This window comes from Macaca thibetana, chromosome 8 (assembly GCF_024542745.1).
Source record: "Macaca thibetana thibetana isolate TM-01 chromosome 8, ASM2454274v1, whole genome shotgun sequence".
NCBI classification, from domain to species: domain Eukaryota; kingdom Metazoa; phylum Chordata; class Mammalia; order Primates; family Cercopithecidae; genus Macaca; species Macaca thibetana.
The window spans coordinates 70,731,705-70,747,786 of NC_065585.1; the positions used below are offsets into that span (position 1 = coordinate 70,731,705).

The 16,082-nt window shown below is 42.6% G+C and overlaps 1 long non-coding RNA gene across 1 annotated transcript; it reads right to left on the reverse strand.

Moving 5' to 3' along the window:
* Positions 1-2,851: 2,851 nt before the first annotated feature.
* Positions 2,852-9,061, reverse strand: LOC126961710 (uncharacterized). The gene is made up of 3 exons (XR_007728394.1): positions 8,977-9,061; positions 3,531-3,579; positions 2,852-3,287 (listed from the first exon to the last, which is right to left on the reverse strand). It is a non-coding gene; the product is annotated as an uncharacterized LOC126961710 (long non-coding RNA).
* Positions 9,062-16,082: the final 7,021 nt, after the last annotated feature.

Sequence of the window (16,082 nt, forward strand, 5' to 3'; positions counted from 1 at the left end):
TCTAGCACAGCATAACCTTAATTTGAGACATATTCCTTGGTGTTTTTCTTTACTAGAAAATAAAATGAGCTCCCATCTGAGAATGTTAGCATCCAGCCTTCTCATTCGTAGTTCTCATTTCCTTAATAAATAGAGCGCTCTTTCATGCATCCAACTATGTGATCTTGCCCACAGTAAGGGACATTTTAAAGTTAACCAATACTCACATCTACAGTGTCTTATAACAGGTTTTTAACCTCTTCTTCAACAAGCGACTGGGAATACCAGAATCAGCATTTTAACAGTTTCAGGTCTAGGAACTAGACTGTCAATCTCTGCATCACATCATGGACACTTACATCACATCATGGACGTTTACTCTTCCATTGAGAACTGCTGATTTGCCAGTATATTCCCTGGGTATCTCCACCTCATCTATTTGACTTAAAAATTCACACTCCTGTCTGTCAAATATCTAGGGCATAATATTCTACAACCTAAGCCTTGGATAAATGCCATCGTTAGTTATACCCTTATCATGTTAGGATTGCTAAAATGTTTATGACATTCTTCAAAATGAACTGCAAAGAATCATCTGACGAAATGAGTTTGACGTTATGTATAACATTCTTATTGTGTTTCTGAGAATTGTCCTGCACTTGTTCTGTCTGTTCCATCAGATGAGCTCACTGTGATTAGTTTCTGCAAAGAAAGAAACATTGCTAGTTGCCTCTTGCTATGGCATCTCAGCTTAGTGAGAAGGGACCCAGGCTCCCACTGTGGGGCCACTGGATTCAGAGTAGATAAGTGAGTCACAATTTCTCTTGGACTCGTTTTCCTCATGTGGTATTGGGGTGTTCATTATATGATCCTTCAACTCCCTTATAGGTCTAACTCCTACAGCTCTGTGACTATGACTGTGACCCCACAAGGCACTCTAGATAACTCTCAAACCAGCTCAGAAGCTTAGAGACTTTGTAGCTTCCAGAACCCTCTCTTATAGCCTACCTCATGCAAGTTTCCTAACATGCCCATGGGGTAGGCAGCACCTCACCATTTTATTCTCATTTTGCTCATATTGATACTGAGCCCAAGAATGGCTTACCTAAGGTATCACAGCTAATAATCAGAAAGACCTGGACTCCAACCCAATTCTAGAGTTTTAAATGCCCAGTCTTGTGCCCTTTCTACTACACAGTAATGTTTCTCTCATAAAGTTTCAATAAACAATCACTAACAATTGTGTAGGAAATTCTCATTCCCCCTACATGCTGCTGTGTAAATTAATCTGGAAGTAGATGTGCACATGTCATGGTTGCAGCATTTTTGTCCTAGGAAAAAGCTATTATTTCCCTTAGGAAATCTGATGCCCAGAACTTCTGTTCATTTATTTAAGACATTTTTGAGGACTACAAACATTGCAATATCCAAGGTTCTGTGATGAGTACTTTGTTGGCTCAAAGATTCTCCCGTCCAAGGGTCACAGTCTTGGTGAACCAATAGGATGCAATTAAATAAGCTATAATAGAAGGTGGAAAGTCTCAGGAAGAGGCAAAATGTCCCCTGGGAACTTTCCTCTGGGAGGATCAGAGAAGGCCTATTAGCTTTCTATGGCTGCCTTAACAAGTTACCACAAACTTGGTGGCATAAAACAACAGGAATTTATTCTCTCACAGTTTTGGAAGCCAAAAGTCCAAAATTAGTGTCAACAGAGCCACACCCCTTCTGAAGGCTCTAGAAGATAACTCTTGCCTGTTCCAGCTACCAGCATTCCTTGGCTTGTGGTAGCATCACTCCAATCTCTGCCTCTGTCTTCACATGGCCATCTTTTTTGCATCTCTGGGTCATCTCCTCTTCTTATAAATACATGAGTTATTGGTCTTTAGGCCCTATTTCCAAATAAGGTCACATTCTAAGGTTCCAGGTCACCATGAATTTGGAAGAGACCTTATGCAACCCACTTCAGAAGGCTTCCCAGAAGAGATGTCATTTGAACAGAGCCATGAAAACCAACTGATTCTTACAGCAGCAGTGCAGAGGAAAACGATCCTAAGAGGACTCAGGAGAAAGATATGGAAGTGGGCACATCCTGGGCATATAGAAAGAGACAAGCACCTTGTGGAAGCATAAGAAAAGAAAATGCAAAGAGGATGCATTCATCTGCTTGGGCACCCATAATAAAATACCACAGGCCAGGTGGCTTAAAATGCAGACAGCTATTTTCTCACAGTTCTGAAGCCTGGAGTCCAAGATCAAAGTGGCATTAGGGTTGGTTTCTGGTGAGGCCTCTCTTGCTAACTTACAGACAACGCCTTTTCTCTGTATCTTCATGTAGCCTCATTGCTGTTTATGCAGAGAGAAAGAGAGTGAGTTCTAGTACCTCTTCTTCTTATAAGGACACCAGTTGTTATGGTTAGGCTGTGTCCCCACCCAAATCTCATCTTGTATCGTAACTCCCACAATTTCCACATGTCATGGGATGGGCCTGTTGGGGAGTAGTTGAATCATGGGGGTGGGCCTTTCCTATGCTGTTCTTGTGATAGTGAATAAGTCTTGTGAGATCTGATGGTTTTATAAAGGGGAGTTTCCCTGCACAAGTTCTGTTATTCTCTCTTCTCTGCCACCATGTAAGATGTGCTGTTTGCCTTCTGCCATGATTGTGAGGCCTCCCCACTCACATGAAACTGTGAGTCCGTTTTCTTTTTCTATAAACAGTCTTGGGTATGTCTTTATCAGCAGCATGAAAACAGACTAATACACCAGTCCTATCAGATTGGGGCCCCACTCTCATGACCTCGTTTCACCTTAATTCCCTTCTTAAAGGCTCTACCTCCAAATATCATATCAATTTAAGAATGACAACTTTCATAAATTTAGAAAGAAGAGCTTTATTTCTCATGAAGAGTTTCAGCCTGCAGGGTGGCCATTCCCAGAGGCTGGGAAGTGTAGCCTCTGGTCAGAAGCCAAAAACAGATACTTCAAGGGAGGGGGAAAAGGGAACAGAAACATATGGTAAGTTGGGTGGTTAAGTGTACATATTCAACAGATTATAGGAGGAGTCATTAATATTTACAAAAGGAAAAACATGCACATGTACAGTTGAGCTTCGTGCCTCTTCATGGGTCCTGTGTACAAAAAATGGCAGTGTTAGCATAATCCCAGGGTGGAGTTTCAGGCCCTCTGGCATCAAAAGATGAAGCAGATGACATGAAAACCTTCACTGCACATTCTCCGTAGATTGGCCAGAACAACTCCATGGTCAATTGTCTCTCATCAGGAAGAAATGCTGGTCTGTTGTTGCACCGAAACTGCAAAAGGGAGGGGCAGCATCAGATGGTTGGTTGATATCAGCAGCAGAGTCTTTTGAGAGGGCTGGTTTCTATTCAGCCTGTAGGGAAGAAGGCCTAATGGCTGTTAGTGAGGGAGCAGGTATAATAAGGTGTGTCCAACCTCTCATACCATCATGGCTGAGAACCGTTTTCAAGGTTATTCTGGGGTTGCTATGGCCAAGAGAAGGTCTGTTCACTCAGTTGAGGGGCTTAGAATTTTACTTTTATTTCCCAGTAGTTATATCAGGAGGTAGGGCTTCAACATGTAAATCTGTGGAAAGAACACAGACAAAATTCAGTCCATAAAAGATTATTTAAAGCCAAATAAAAACAGGTGAAGAATACCAACCGGGCCAAGGAATTGGACCTGTATTCCTCCAATCACAGAAAGATGTTGAAAATCTTGATCGAGGTTATAAAAATGTTCTCAAGAGAGGCATCTTCCTTTTCATTTTCCTGTTCTATAAAGTAAGGACTGTTTTCTAGGAGCCCTTTCAGACTGTTAGGGTGTGATTGCTGGTTACATTTTAGAAAATTAATCTCTAAGAACTGCTAACTCTGTCTGAATCATGGGCTATGAAGCAATTATGTCACCAAAAGTTAGATAATTTGTAAGGGTCATTGTTTTTTATTCTAAAATGGCTAATAATTAATAGACCAGTTGCTGTCAAGAGCAACAGAATCCTGCAAGTTCTTAGTATCATCAAATAAATACTAATACAGAATAAGATGGTCTGAGTGTGGTGGCTCACACCTGTAATCCCAGCACTTTGGGAGGCCAAGGTGGGTGGATCACTTGAGGTCAGGAGTTCGAGATCAGCCTGGCCAACATGGCAGTCTCGATTAAAAATACGAAATACTAGCCAGGCGTGATGGTGGGTTCTTGTAATCCAAATTTCTTAGGAGGCTGAGGCATGAGAATCACTTGAGCCCTAGAGGCGGAGGTTGCAGTGAGCCAAGATCACGCCAGTGTACCCCAGCTTGGGTGACAGAGTAAGACTCTGTCTCAAAAAAGAATATAGAAAGACATAATAAGATGAACTGGTGAGATTTTTTTAATTTGGACAATTCTGGCATGATTAGCTTGCACCATAAGGGACATTTGTAAATATTTTTCCAGGGCCTTACTTTTATACAGTTTCCAAAAGAAATCTTGGGTCTTCTTTAACTCCCTGCTCAGTAAAATGTGAATTGAAAGGCAGCATTGAATACCGAAGGGCCAGAGCTGGAAGGATATTTCTGAAATTACGCATTTCCACCTCTCACATCACAGACCAGTAAGCTGAAGACCAGAGGTACACAGTGATTGGCCTGAGACAGCACCCCAGCTATTTATTGGAAAAGCTTGCCTGACACAAACAAGAAACAAGCCTTATTTCAAGATTTTCAACATCTTTCTATGACCAGTTATGACTGGTGAAAAACCAGAACTGCTCTAAAATTTAACCAACATTATGTAGTACTTGCTATGTTCCAGGCACTGCTTAAGTCAGTTTCTCTCCTGGCCATAGAAAGTACCTAGGGATATTGTCAAAAGGCAGCTTCTGATTCAGCAGGGCTGGGGCCAGGTCTGAGAGTCTGCATTTCTATTATAACAAGCCCCTAGGTATTGCTGATGATCCTTGTCTGAAGACAACACTTTGAGTAACAGAGGTCCAAGTACTTTATTTATTTATCTATTTACTTATTTATTTATTTATTTATTTGAGACAGAGTCTTGCTCTGTGGCCCAGGCTGGAGTGCAGTGGCATGATCTCAGCTCACTGCAACCTCCGCCTGCCAGGTTCAAGTGATTCTCCTGCCTCCGCCTACTGAGTAGCTGGGACTACAGGCACACATCACCACGCCCAGCTAATTTTTGCATTTTTTAATAGAGACGGGGTTTCACCATGTTGGCCAGGCTGGTAACTCCTGACCTCAAGTGATCCACCCACCTTGACCTCCCAAAGTGCTGAGATTACAGGCATGAGCCAACATGCTCAGCCCCAAGAACTATATAAATATCAACTCTTCTATTCTCCAAAATAACCCTGCTACTGTTACCGATACAGGTACTGTTGCTATTCCAATTTTACAGAGAAGGAAAGTGAGTTGTCTAAGGGCACACAGGTGGAAAGGGCCAGAGTCAGGATTTGTACCCAGACAGCCTAACTGTAACCTGTGCTCTTAACTACATTACCCTCAGATTCTCGAAAGCAATCCATGATCATCTGCATGCATCCACATATCTGCTTTCAAGGATGGGGCACTAACACTCTATTTTAAGTATGCGGTCATTAAAATAATCACCATGAAAATTATTTTTAAAACTAATCATGATATAATGTTAAGCAAAAATATCAGAATACAAAATATATCAGGCCAGGCCAGGCTCCCTGACCACCCACCTCCGTCACTCAAGTAGGAACCACCCAAGTCATCCCTGCAACAGCAGGAATGGTCTTCTCTCTTTTTCTCTCTCCCAGAAACTACCCCCGGGAAACTTCATTCTTGCTCCTGCTCCCCAACAAACACTTTAGGAAGTGAGGTCTCCCCCGATCAAAGACGTGAGAGAAAAGTAGTCACGGCACCCTGGGAGCAAGCCAGCCACCCTAGCATCTATAGCTTTCTTTCATTCATTCAATAAACATCCACCGAGGACCTACTATGTGCCATACACCATCATAGGTGCTGGGATACAAAACAGACAGAGTCCCTGCCCCCATGAAGATTGCATTCTAGTGGGGAGTGGCTGACAATTTTTAAAAGCATAAAAATAAGCATATTATATAGTATCTTACTAGACAATAATTGTTATAGAAAAATAATAGAGCAGGGGAGTCAGCAAGGCTGGGGAGAGGGGGTTGCAATGGTACTTAGGGTTGTCAAGGTGACCTCAGCAAGAAAATGACATCAGAGAGAGGATTTGAAGTGAGGGAGTTCATGATGCACGTGCCTGGGAGAGAACATTCCAGGCAGACAGAACCACAGGTGCAAAGGCCCTAAAATAGAAACACATCTAGAAAGTTAAAGGTGCAGCAAGGAGGCCATGGTGTCTGAAATGGATGAGTGACAGGAAGAGGAGTCAGAGAGAGAATGGTTAGGGGAAGAGACAGATCATGCAGAGCTTCATTGGCCTTAATGAGGGCCTTGGCCTTTACTTTGAGAGTAATGGGGAGAATCAACCTCGGAGGACAGGGAAAGAAGCTTGAAGACCAGCTAAAAGGCAACTGCAAGAATCCACGCAAGGGATGTTTGTGGATCAGACCAAAGTGGTTGCAGTGGAGATAGTGAGAAGTGGTAATGAGATTCCAGATATTGGGGTTTTTTGAAAGGTTAGATGTGAAATGTGAGCAAAAGAGAGGAGTCAGGGATGCTTCCAAGGCAATTAACTTGGGCACTTAAACACATGAAGCTGTCCTTAACTGAGATGTGAAAGAAGGTAAGGAAAGCCAACTTGGAAGAAAGATCTAGAGTTCAGTTTCAGACACGTGAAGGTGGAAATGCAGAGACATGGAATAGATGGCTGTCTCTGTGAGTCTGGAATTCAGGGATAGGTGTGGGCTGGAGGTGCTCGTGTGGGAGTTTGCAGCACAGACAGCCATGAGACCAAATGAGATTTCCAAGAGCGTGTGGAAGGCAAGAAAAAGGAGCGATCTAAGATCTGAGCCCTGGATGTGTCAATGAAAAGAGAAGGAAGCAACAAACATCTGGGGAGATGTATCCAGCAGCAGAAGAGGTAGGAAGGAAAGTGCAGAGTCTTGGAAGTCAAGAGAAGAAAATGTTTGCTGGAGGAGAGAGTGAGCAGCTGTGTCAGCTGCTGCTACAAGGTGAGGTGGGATGAAGACTGAGAACCAAGCTTTGGCTGTAGCAAGGCGGAGGCCATGGTGACCTTCATGAGCAGTTTCACGGAAGTAAGAAGAGGAATATTTTTCCCCACAGGAAGGATAGAAAACTCCAATGATAAAAATGGGAAAGGGGCACCATGGCTGGCATTAAACCTATAGGGAGGGATGGAGGAAGAAGCAACAATGCCTATGGCCCTTAAAGGACAGATCTGTGTCATCCAAGCTGAAATGCTTCTGTGAGTGTAGGAAAAGGCTTTATGTTCTCATGACTCAACAGATTATGCTGCTAATTTACTGACTCTTTGTTCTTTCTTCAGCTGTGCCCTGAATAAAGCTTAATCTCTTAAGCAGAAGAAAAAAAAGAAAGGTCATTGACCAGCAATTAAGCTATCACTCAAATGAAACCTGGATCCAGTTCATTACATGAAAGGGATACTTGCAACATTCTTCCTCAATTTGAGATTCGTGGCTCCAACAATGGATTTTTGGCTTTGATATTGCTGCCACACCTTTGGAACAACAATATTGGGACATTCACACTGTCCTTTCTCTGTATTCGGCCCACAGAGGCCAGATTTCTGCATTCAAGGCCAAACCTGCTCTTTCTATCAACTCTGTAAAATCATCTCCTATCACCAGCATTCCTGCCAAGTTACCCATTTAGAACTGTCTCTTTCTTTTTCACACAAAGCCATATGTGAATGCAGAAGAGATGATATACTTAAACCCATCAGAATCATTCCTTTTTTATCCCAAAAATGGAAGATCTGCCTTAAAATTCCTGAACAGTACCTTCTAACTCATTAGCAATTACCAATTGCTTGTTTCCCTAGTTAAACCAGACTATAAAATATATTTCTAGGAAAGCACCTAAGACATTATACTCACATAGATGATCATCTGCTTTGTTTCAACCTGATGGGAAGAACTATCATTATTACTCCCATGGCTAGGAAATAAGACAATTGCAATCAAACCTCATCATTTCAGATCCTGCTACTCTGACAATAACAGCAATTCAACCTTGATTGAAGATTACCTTTGTAGCACATTTGAAAATAAGGCATTGCAAAGAAAATTAATAACACGAATAATGTCCAGGGAAGATATTTAAGCTACTTAGAACATAAAGAGTTTCAAATATCATCAATTTGTTAAAGGAGAGCTATCTTCAACAATACTAGCACAGAAAGACAGGATGCATGTGTAATTATGATAGATATCTACTCATGGGTTAATTATGTCCCACCTTTTCCCAAAACTTATGAGGTTTTGTTGTAATTGCTGAGCTACACACACGCGCACATACACACACCCACTACCTCACCCACAGTCATGCAAGTATATTCAAACAACTTGCCAACCCACACATTTTATTTGCCAACACCCACACCCCACCCACAATTAGGTTTCCCAGATTCAAAAAGTAAATTGCTGGTCCTTTCTTTTGGTGCACAATAAGAAAGTACCAACGACATACTTGAGTCATAAATGGACTACTCCCCAAACTGCTTTTTCATAATTACATAATTATAATTTTAGCAGTATAAAATTAAAAGAAAAAATATTATTTCTTGCTTGACTAAGAAATAACCTATGAAAGAGATTTGCCTCTTCTCCATGCCTATAGATTTCATCACAGAGCAGAAATAATTAGAATCTGTGCTTAACAACAAAAAAAATACACCAAGATTCATTTACGAAATTCAAAATAAATAATATGCTATCTCAAGTTATTATTTTTAGATGTTGAGTTGTATAAGCAACCTGCAGAGGATGAAATTTGAAGGCAGCTCCTCACAAGATGTAAGCATGAGAGAGGCATATATAAAGAATCTTACCAGCCCAGGACCAGCAGATGATGAAATCTGACAGATTGGCTGGCATTATCTCGCCCATTCCGGGTGCTTGTCTCATGCAATCTGCTCCCACGGGGCTGAGCCATTGCCTCACTCTAAAAACATCAACCACACACACACCACCTCCAATCCTGGAAACTGAAGAACTCTACACTGTGGTAAACATTTGTTCTCTGAAGTTTTCTTCACTAAACTTTTAGGATTCATATTTACCAAATGTTAAGAATGTACCAAATGCACAACATTCAGAAAATTTCCTCCATCGCAATCCACAATAGTTCAAAAATATTTGTTCAACAAACCTCTGTTGAACACCTGCTATGTGCCAGGCACTGCAGTAGCTATTCAAGATGTAAAGCTGAATCAGAGACTGGTCCCCTCCTAAAGGAGATCAGCATGCATGTAGAAAACAATGTCACAAATATGACATGAACAGTGCAACGGTAGAAAGGAAGGCAGTGTAATTCATTCTGCCTAAGAGATTGAAGAAAGCAATGTTGCAGAGGTTGTATTTGAGCTCGGCTTGCAGAAGGAGTTCACTGAATGAGAAGGACAGAAAGAGCATCCAGACACAGCAAAGCCCTGAGACCCGTTTGGGAAACTGAAAATCCAGAATGACAAGAGAAAGAGCAGGCTACAGTGATGGGCTGGGCAGGAAAGGTTTTGAATGCCATGCTTTTATTTTATACTAAAACAATAAGAAACCATGAATGACTTTTAACCAAGGAAGAACAACCAAATCAAATTATATGGTATAATTACATAATTGTGGCAGTTCAGAGGATGGATTGAAACAGGGAGAGAAAATCAGGACTTAAAGTGGAGCTGTGGCAATACAGAGAGGAGGAGGAGGCAAGAGCTATTCCAGAGATAAGACGAACAGGATTCAGGGACCTTCGGATGCCAGAAGTGAAGAAGACGGAGCAGCACGAGATGAATTCAATGATCTCAGTGACAATGACAAGTGAGATGAACTTTCATGAGCCAGTCATGGGAAAGCAGGAGGAGGTGAAAGTTTGGGTGAAGCAGTGAGTTCAGTGTTAGCTATTTAATGGGTTACCTAGGAGGAGTGGAAGAAAGGGATGAAGGAGGTCAAGAAACTCTATGTCCAAGTGTTGTCAGTGCTGAAGTTAAAGCCAGCCAGATGATAACAGGAGATGAAGTCAGGAGAGAAATGGCAGCCCGGGAGTCAATGGATGTAACGGAGTGACCCAGATGTTGATAGGTTATGGCAACTTGTGTAGAAGAGCATAATCTGGCTGGATTGAGTGTCCCTCGGGAGCCAATGTTCTTGGATGACTGACTTAAGGAGCAATTCCCAAACCCTTTCTCTCTAAAGCCACGTACTCGTTTTCCCTGTTTTCCTTTTAGCTAAAGGGGACAATGTGAGGATACTGGAACTCTGCTGGGAGCCTCCAGAAAAACTTATGCTTCTCTGATAAAATGAACAGACTTAGTTGGTGCTTCCCCCACCATCTTTCTTGAATGCAGAAATAATGCCCAAAAGTTCTTTGAGCCAGCTTGTCACCCATGAGGTGACAAAAAGCCAATATATGAATGATAGCCAGGTAAGAAGACAGAAAGTCCCACTTTCTAGCTCTAGACTATAGGGAGCTTTTAGGCAAGGCCCAAAGCAAAGCAGCATCATAGAAGGAAAATCAGGCTTTAAATGAGTCAAAAGGAAGGAGGCTTATTCTAAGGAAAGGTTGAGGACAGAAAGTGTGTCCTGCTATTTCCCCAGCACCCAGCATGATGCCTGAGATCCAGGAGCTACACACCATCCATTTGCTGAATCAACAAATAGTAAGTGGATGGAAGGACTTCAAGGAAGGCTTGAGGGAGGAAGTGCAAGCCAAAGGGTTTGAAGGAAAAACTCTGTCAAAGAAATGGGGACATGCTGGCTGGTCAGTTAGAGCGTTTGCCCCTTGGACAGAGGTCTCAGATCACAGCAAGAAAGGAAGCAGGTGCTGGTTGAAGGACAGTTTCAGGCATCAAGTCCCAGAAAAGAAAATGCAGAAATATTGCTCAGAGAGAAAACCATCTGAAACAACAGTATATTGGCCTGTGTCCCTTTTACAGGTCCGCTAGCAGAAGCAGTTCTCAAGGCCTTCCATTTCAGGAGAGCCATATCATTAACACCATGAAAGAATACGATTTCATCCTCAGATGCCTACAGCTCTCAAGTCCACCCAGGGACTCCTGAGGGGGGCACAAGTCATCTTGTAGGGTGAGGTTTACTCTGCCTGACTCATAGGAAAGCCAGTCCAGAATCTTTGATCTTCCACTTCTTCAGGCCTGACAATGGCAGAATTTAATCCATAAGAACAAATTCTAACAGCAGAAAGTTGGGCATTGGACAAGAAAGATCTAGCCAGCTGCAGGGTTCCAAGAGATGCAATCTTGCAAGAGGTGGTACTGCTTCGAGAGCTTTCTGGGTGGAGAAAGATGGCCCAGCTGGTGGAGACAGCCCACAGCTGGAAGAAATTTGCTATCCAAAAAGTGTTCATAGAATGTTCCACACAACCTCACAGTCTCCCAAATAGGACCGCAGCCTCACTTTCTCCTTGTATACCCCTCTCCCATGCCACTCCTTTCTGTACCCACCTACACATTCTGTACCCACCTACACATTCAATAAAGGAAATAAATCTAATGATGCCTTATGTGGTCTTTTTACAAATAGCAGCCAAAATAGACGTATATTGACAATACACACATATACCAGAATCACATGGAGAAAGAAAGAAAGTAAAATGTCATCAGGCATTGAGGGCATCTGCCGCATGTGGGCACAGCTCTGTTTCTAATACTGAGATGCATTTTCTATCATTTAAATATCTAAATGTTCCACGTAAGGGAGAATTGACATTTTCAAATGTTAGTTTCATACATATAATTCCAAGAGAGTCCTACCAAATTGCTGGAGAAACTAATCTAATTTTCAATAGACTCAGAATACACTCCAGATAAGACTGCATTTAACATTTTGATCTACATTAGTAAGCCTCCTCTCACATTGCCTAGTTGGGGACGAAGCCCTAACAAGATATAGCACCACCTATTGACCTGATACTAAAAATACAGGCTGTCCATTTGAGCATATTCAGGCTTACAGGCTATGTAGGGTTGAGACATGTAATTTATTTCATATCAAATGATCTTTAACATTTCAACAGATTTAATAGAAGCAAAGTGGGAATAAAAAACTATAAACATTGTCAAGGTATTCTGCCTCCATTCTTTTAATGTTATTTCTTACAGCTCTGTTATAAGAACTTAATCTTATCTATTTGTCTTAATTATCTTATTATCCCAATCTTATCTATTTGTATTTGCTCCCTGGGTTCATTAAATACATATTCATTAAGCACCTATATATGCCAGATCTTGTGTGTGGCAACAGAACCACAGTGGTAAACAAGACCAACATGACCCCTCACCACCGAGAGCTTATGGTTTCCTAGAATCTGACCACTTTGCATCACCTCAACTATGAATGCCTTAGTCCAAAGCCACCTAGATGATTGCAGGAGTCTCCTCACTGGTCACCCTGCTTTCACAGTATGCCTCCACAATCTCTTCTTGATGAAGCATAGAGGGAGTCCTTTAAAACCTAAGTCAGATCACAAACCTCCTCTGCTCTAAAACCTCCAAAGGTCCATCCATCTAAAATGCAAAATAATTACTGTATAAGACCTGGCCTCCCCTTTCCACCTCTCTCCATCCTCCCAGGCCCCAATCTTCCACACCAACCATCCTGTCCTCCCTGCTCTTTCTCAAAGTCAGGAAGCCGCGGGAGTCTTTGCACTTGCTAACCCCTCTGCTTGGATACTCATCCTCAGATGCCTGTAGGACACACTCCCTCAAGGTCTTTGCTCAAATAGCACACGATTCGTGAGGCCCTTCTTGACCACCTTTCCTGAAATCATAACAGCACTCCTTATGATGGCATTCCTATCCCCCCTGCCCCCCGTTTATCCATCATGCTTATCACTATCTGACCTACTATCTGCAGGCACTCTCCTGTTTGTCTGTCATTGTCTTCTACAACTAGAGTACAAGCTCCATGAGGGCAGGGACTTTGTTTTGTTAACTTTGGAATCTCCAGAGCCTCAAACAGTGTCCATTACACATCTGTCAAATAAATTCTCATCCACTTTCCCTGTGTATCTTTCTCATTCTCTAGACCCTGGTTCCTGAGGACAGTGAAGGAGTCAGACATGGGAAAGTTTCATACCAAGTCTAGGACACAGGAGAGCTTGTCCTATGCATGTTTGGGGGCAGGGCTAGATTCATGAATGTGTTCCATGCTCAGAGGGGCCCTGTGCCAGGTTTAATGCTCTCAGTGACCAAATTGAAATCCTTCATAATTTTTGGACAAAAGGACCTGTATTTTCCTCTTGCCCTGGGCTCCCATAAATTCTGTGGCCAGTCTTGTTTTGAGGATTTGGAATAAAACATGTGTGAGTAAATAGCCCACGGAGAACATCCATCAAAAGATAAACAATTCTCTCAGTGCATGGCCCTTTTGATAAGTCACAACCACCAGCTGTTTCATCACTGATCATTCCAGGAAGGGAGCTTGGCCCCTGAGGGTATGGGAGGTTTGCTCTCTTCAGCCTAGGACTAACCCTATCCTGCTAGGAAGTCAGGGGATTGTTCCCAGCAGTTCTTTCCTCTGCACCCTTCTCACCCCATCTCTGGCTCTCACCAGGCCACAGGCTGGAATTCCCCACCAGCAAGATCAATCCATGCCAAGAGAGAAGAAGTAACTTACATGGATACAATTGTTAAATTAACTCCTGCAAAGCTTACATTTAAAATAGGCAGGAGGGGTCAGGCGCAGTGGCTCATGCCTGTAATCCCAGCACTTAAGGAGACCAAGGCAGGTGGATCACTTGAGGCCAGGGGTTGGAGACTAGCCTGACCAACACGGTGAAAACCCATGTCTACTAAAAATACAAAAATTAGCTGGGTGTAGTGATGGGTACCTGTAATCCCAGCTACTCGGGAGGCTGAGGCACGAGAATCGCTTGAACCTGGGAGGCAGAGGTTGCAGTGAGCCGAGATCGTGCCACTGCACACCAGCCTGGGTGACAGAGCAAGACTCTCTCAATAAATAAATAAATAAATAAATACTCAGGAGGGTTCCCAGTGGGAAAGGGTCACAATCTGCAGTTTTAGCTTAGAGGTTGAGGGGAGGGAATAGATGGGACTGAGACCCAGAAGGGTGGATGCTTGGGGGTATGTGGTGCAAAAGAGGGAGCAGAGCAGAAAGGTAAGAAAGGGACATAAAACATCTCAGAAGACTTAGCAACTGCTTTGTCTTGGCTCAGGGCACCAACAAATGGCTCCTTGTGTTTTCCTGGACATAGACAAAGAGGTGGAAAAAGGAGAAAGAACCATGGGTGCTCCACTGCCCTCTGCTGGCCCTTGCAAGAAGTGTCCTGTGTGCTGGCAAAGTGTCATGGGGTTTTCTCTTGAATGATGGCTGCACACAGAGCAGGGGAATAGTAAGATATGGTTAAGCAAAACTCCTATTCTATTCTATTCTATTCTATTCTATTCTATTCTATTCTATTCTATTCACTCAGTGAAGTACTAAACAGTATGGTATAACAGTTTTGGGAATTCAAGCCAGGAAAAAAGCCTTAGGTAGGTGGGTGGTTAGTGGATAAAGACAAACTTGAATTTGTCCTCGAAGTATAGGAAGGATTCAGACAAGAGAAAGAAGAAGAAAGAGAGATTAGAGGTGAAAGGAAAAGCTTTCAGAGAAAGACCCATAAAGACAAGAACAGACACAGAAGAGAGATGGTTAAGCCCAACTCATACTTTGAATATTAAACAATGTTTACAGCAAGATGAGGACAAACTATGCCTTTCCTCAGGCAAAAAATAGGGCAACATCTGAAAGAACAAAAAAGTTCTTGCCACTAGAAAGCTTGGCGATGTCTCTCATTAGACTTGTTAGGAGTTACACTTTTCACACCCCTGTGAAATAGAAAGTAGGCAGGCCAGAAACAAAAATTCCCCAAGCAAAGTGGTGACATGTTAGAGGCCCTTTAAGGCAAAATAGTGAACCTTGGCCACCCAGAGGTTTGTAACACTCTCCAAGTGTAGACCACACCGAGACTGATGCTATCTCTCAGGTGGGACCCTGGGATTCCAAAGCTGATTGGAGCCTGAGTGCTGACGGCTTTGTTTTGGTGGCTTTTCTAAGGTTCCTCGGGATAAGTAGGTTGTAATAAAATACAATTTCCTTTCTTAACGACACTGGTTCTCAAACTTTGGGGAACATACAATAAAATACAACTGGGCACTTGTCAAAATATAGAACGGCAGGCTCCATCTCCCAAGATATCGACACAGGAGGTCTGACTGCAGTTTATTACTCTGCATTTTAAATAAGTCTCATGCACTCCCCAGATGATTCCCATACAGGTAATTTTAGGACCATGTTTTGTACTGCCCTATAAACTGTTTCTCAAGTCGCTGGTTAACTCTACTGCAAACCCCTAAGCTTCAGATTCAGTTTTGTAGGATCTCAAGAGCTATTGCCACCCAACTTCAGAAGAGTTTCTGCAAGACTTTCCATTCTGTCATGATCTTCTTTCACCCAGAGGTATTCAATATTCACACAAGAACGGAGAATTTGAAAGATGCCCTGCTTAGCCTGTATGGGCTGCTGCAACAAAATGCCACAATGTGGGTGGCTTGTAAACAACATAAATTTATTTCTCACAGGCCTAAATGCTGGAAAGTCCAAGTTCAAGGTGCCTGCAGATTCAACGTCTAGCGAGGGCTGCACTTCTTGGTTGATAGATGGCCCCTATCTTGCTGTGTTCTCACATGGGGAAGGAGCAAGGAAGCTCACTGGCACCTCTTTTATAAGGGCACTAATCTGATTCAGCAGGGCTGTGCCTCCCAATGGCCCCACGTCTTAAAACCATCACGTTGGTGATTAGGTTTCAACAGAAATTTGGGAACGTAGGGTAGGGGAGGATTAACATCCAGACCAAGCTCAAGCAAACAGTATCAGTTAGAACAGGAATTACCTTAGACCTCAACCTAATACCTAACCAGAATTA